Source organism: Lutjanus erythropterus, chromosome 14, assembly GCF_056507025.1.
Source record: "Lutjanus erythropterus isolate fLutEry1 chromosome 14, fLutEry1.hap2, whole genome shotgun sequence".
In the NCBI taxonomy this organism is placed as follows: domain Eukaryota; kingdom Metazoa; phylum Chordata; class Actinopteri; order Lutjaniformes; family Lutjanidae; genus Lutjanus; species Lutjanus erythropterus.
This window is the reverse complement of record NC_139330.1, coordinates 30,517,622-30,522,582: the sequence shown is the minus strand read 5'-3', so window position 1 is coordinate 30,522,582 and position 4,961 is coordinate 30,517,622. Positions and strand designations below refer to the sequence as shown.

Sequence of the window (4,961 nt, the reverse complement as noted above, 5' to 3'; positions counted from 1 at the left end):
AAGAGCTCATGTGTTGCTCAAGAGAAAATAAATCCTAGAAATCTTAAATGTAATTATTCTGAATAAAGAAAACATATTTTTTTTATAAGTCAATGAGAAATGATTAGTTAATTCCACTAAATTCCTGTATGATTTTTTTTTTTTTACAGAGAATAGACAAACTCTCTAGTGAAGGAGTGCTCTGGACTCACCAGTAATTGTTCATGATGAAATAATAATAATTTTACACCTTCAGATAAAAAAAAAAAAATGGATGCTTTAAACAGGTGCCGACTCATTTTGGACTCAATACAGTCGGCTTTGAAGCACTAATAAACTGATGTAAGATAGAACCAACTCAGATGTTTGAAGACGCTCCTGTCAGTGTTTCCACACGCATTAGTTATCCAGCAACAAGCTGCAGAAAATGTGGCCAGTGAGAGCTGGAAGAAACTTCAATACCCAGTTTTCTTTCAGTCCACTCATACTCAACCATGTCTCCTTAAAATTACATTCATATTTTTTTTCCCTGAACACATTAAGAGGTCATCACTGTGGACTGTGGACTTTTTCAGGACTAGTCAAAGACCACAAACTTACCTCACCCTAACCTTAACCAACTCCATTTGCACAGTGGTTCTAAAACTTTTTTTTCAGGGGAGCCCCCTTTGAAAGCCCCTGACCAGCACAAAATATTTTTAGTCAAAAGAAAATCTCTACAAAGAGATATAATTCAGTGCCTCACCATCAGTGTCAGCTTGTTGAGGTAAATCCCAGTAAAACATGCTCCTCCTTAGACTGACAGTATTTTGTTTGCTCTGTTTCTTTTTCACCTCTTTCTCTGTGTTTTCAGTTGTTTTACTTCTGCATTTCAACCATGAATCCATATTCTTGAATTCGATCATTCAACAATGAAACAGGCTTCCCCCTCACAGTGAACATGATTGCTTTCTTCTCTTGTGAGGTCTTTTGGTAGCTGGCAGTTTTCGGCAGTTAACTATTGCATTTAAAATAGGAATACTGAATATTAAATCACGACTGTGCATGGGTATCCTGGTCAGGTTTTTGGAATATAATGGTTATGTTTTGTGCATTTAATTTCACATCCTGGTTTCAGAAATCTGGTGCGCCATTAAAAACCAGGATGCTGTGTCACGTAAGCACCTTATCCAGGTTACTGAACATTGTATTGGTAAAGAAATGAGTGGTTGCCATGGTGACAGATAAAGACACAACTGCGCACAGATGACCAGAAACCTGGAAACCGTTAGTCATATATACATTGATATGAATAACCAGGATACTCCTGCACATGTAAACACAGTCATGGTTTAATTTAGCTTATATTTACATATAGTATTGAACTTCTAATTATTTTAGTAATTAAACAACACAGAGGTTTCTTTTCTTATGATCTTTTTTTAAAATCTTTTAAATGCTTTGCACAGTGGCAGTATTGTAGCCTATGAGGTTTATCCGAGGCGCGATTATTGCTAGTTGAAAAAAAGAAAAAGAAAAAAAAGAAGAAGTTCAAGCCAACCCGCTCCCTTACAGGATGACTTGGGGGGCGGGTTGCCAACAGGCCCGTGGCTACGATGGTTGTACTCGTAGCCTGAGTTTTCCGTGTAGAACACTCATCGGGGCCTGTTGCACCAGGAAGGTCTAAGCCTTCCTCTGGCTGAACGCAAACACAGCCTTAATACAACCGTAATAATATTTAATAATGCTGTGAGCATTGCAAGCAGCAACAAAGGGCTGCACATCAGTACTCAAATAACCCAGTATCAAGTAGTATTGAAACTTGTTCAGTCAAACGATACTTGCACTCAGTCTTTTTGGTACCTAAATCTAGAAAAGAATTGCTGTTTGTATGGTTTTGCTAGCAGCCAATCATTGCAAGTGGAAAAAGGTATCAAATGAAGCATGTCTTTGGTATAAGTATCACCTTAAAATGAAACCCGGCCCGAATTACAATAATTATTACAATACATGGGGGTTTGCTGCACATCTTCCACCAGCAAACTTCCGTGGGGGAAAGAGTGCTGGAGCACACTGATTGATTCCCAGCCTTCAGCTATGCAAACAGACTAATGTTTCAACACTTCTGTGAGTTCATCTGAGTCAGCCAGACAGGTGTTCCTGGAGAATTGGTTGAATAGGATTTAAAATCTAAGGGTGGGAGTTGCAGTAGTCAATACCCAGGTGTCACAGCCCATGCATCACCACATTAGAAACAAAAGAGCGAAGATATATTTTAAAGTTACAAAGATAGAAGTACAGAAAGTACAAGTTGCGCATCCATCAAGTTCAATAAATAACAGGAGACATGACAAATCCAGTTGGCCAAAAGGGCACAGTGTGTAAGAGTGTGAAACCAATATGCTCCTCTATAGGGCAGAGAGCTGATTAAGTGAATTTTTCTTCTATTTCCCAGAACTTTAATGACATTGTAGCCTGTGCATAACACTGAGCAATAGTACAATCCGTGTTTTATGTGCTTTCTGCAGTTTTGTGTTCAGATGCAAAGCTTTAAAGGGACAGTTCACCCCCAAGTCATATCAATATTTCTCCCCTGGCCTGGAGTGCTATTTATCCATCTAGATTTTTTGTTTGTTTGTTTGTTTTTGTTTCATGTGAGTTGTAGAGTTTTGGAGATATTAGCTGTAGAGATGTCTGCATTCTCTTCAGTATAATGAGACAAAATGGCACTCAGTTTGTGGTGGTCAAAATGCCAAAAGAAAAAAAAAACATTTGAAAAATTCAAACCCAGTGTCTTGTTCTAAAACTCATTACTCAAGATAATCCACAGACCTTGTTGTGAGCAGTTTCATGTAGGAACTACTAATCTATGGTAGATTCTGCTACAGAAGGAAAGTAGTTCCTATATGAAGCTGGTCACTACAAGGTTATTTTGAGCAACTGGGTCATTTTTAAAACGATTGGATTTTTTTTCTGCTTTGAGCACCACAGGACTTGTGCCATATAATCCCATTATATTGGAGAGAAGGCAGACATATCTCCAAAACTCTGCCACTCAACCTATCAAAACAATCGAGATGGATAAATACAATGACAGACCACAGTAAAAGTAAGTATTTTTAGATTTTGGGGTGAACTGTCCCTTTAAAGCTTTCTTTGTTTGTCCAACATAAACCAGACCACAACCGTCTAAGGCTGAAAATTAATCGGTGTTCCCCACTTTTACAGAAATGTAAAACATTGTCAGAGAAAGTTTTACTGATGCATTCAGTACAATCATCTTGCAGCATATGTTAATTAACAATATAGTATAAATTAGCTGTATTTTCTGAATATCATTAAAATGCTGCTGGCTTTGTGATGACAAAAAAAATGTGTGATTGGTCTGACTTACTCTGTAAACAGAATTAAACTGTGTGATGTGACCCTACTTGGCTTTGTAAGGCCTCAAACCTGCCTGTTGCATTCCTGTGGCTTTACTTTAGACTGACTGAGCTGCTTCCTTCTGTTAAGTGTGTGAAGCCGCACATTGCTGCTTGTGGATTTATTTTAGTTGATGTTATACCTGACATGGTGAATATTCAGCCTGGTCTCATTCCCAACCCATCAGATACTGATGTTTTGTCCTTGCTCATCATAGCCTGACTATTAAACAACTGCACAGTACCTGTTAGTGGCTGAAAGAAACAAACCAGGCATGTCCCATGTGCAACCAAAACATTATAAAAAGTTAGGCATATAACATTAAATAACATTACATGCATCATGTGACTTTTGTCATGTGACCTTTGTCTTGTCAAATGCTTCCATGCCATACTTATTGCAACCTATAACTTGGTCTTATCCTAACTGGTTGAATCCACAGAGCACGGCACTACGCCACGGTTCTGATCCGTCTCCTGCTCGGCTGCAAGGCCCACCGGCAGCGTTTATGAAGCATTTCAGCAGAGGGGCATTTTGCCCTCCTGATTATATTTACATGCTCTGACCTTGTCGATTAGGTCTTCTTTCCTTGTTCTTTGTGCTTCTACCATGGATAAGCAGGCCACGTGGTTAATAGTTTAGTTTCTGTCTGTCTTTATGATCCTGATTCTGCACGGGGTCTTTTATTTTGAAAATGAACCGGATTCTCCCTGCCTTTAATGTGTCTGACTGGCGTGCCTGGTCGATCCACTCTGTGCTAATTGCTGTGACATCTGTCAAAAATAGACACTGTGCGTATTTGAAGCAGAGCAGAGAGCTGCGCCTGGGATGTGCCGAGGTGCTGCTGGTGGAATCACAAGTGTTGTGTAGAATGGCTGCGATCAGCTGCGATCAACCCACTGCCATTTGGCAATAATTTAATATTAGAAATAAGCATTGGAATAATGTTTGGTTTCTGAGGTTCTAGGCATAATACTGCATTATTAAGGTGCCAAATGCAGTCTGCTGTACTCTCTGCAATCAACGTGTATTTGAAGATGACTTGATGTGCAGAGAATGGAGGTCAGCAGGAGTCATATGAGGTGGTCAGCAGGGGTCCACAGTTCATTTTTGCTCCTTGGCCCTCCATTGGGTTAATAACACAAGTGACTGTTTCCTCCTCAGATTGTGGCTCTATTCAAAGCTGTGTGTCAAGGTAATCATAAGCTTGCAACACTGTGAAATTCCTCTTAATGCCAGCAGATTTGTGTTGTGTTATAATAATATTACATATATTACATAATACACATATAAATGCACTTTCACCTGTTGGCAATCACTGATATAGAAACCCGGAGCGGAGCTTGAATGCTGCTCTGACAGTTGATCCCCAAAGGCAGCTTGAGTTGAAGATTAACAGCTGCTGAACTTCTGGAGGTGCATTCTGAAATGCGAAAATGTTTAGCTTTAAAATATTGATTACTTGACGCTTGATCATTTCGAAAGCCTTTTTATGAGCAATAATCTTAAATGTGCTGTCTTCAGCAGCTAACTGCCATACCTCGGGGGGAATAAAAAAAAATCTCTGTTGTCCTCAATCT

At 39.3% G+C, this 4,961-nt stretch overlaps 1 pseudogene; it reads left to right on the top strand.

Moving 5' to 3' along the window:
- Positions 1 to 1,415: 1,415 nt before the first annotated feature.
- Positions 1,416 to 1,492, top strand: LOC146315739 (U4 spliceosomal RNA; annotated as a pseudogene).
- The last annotated feature ends 3,469 nt before the right edge of the window (positions 1,493 to 4,961 follow it).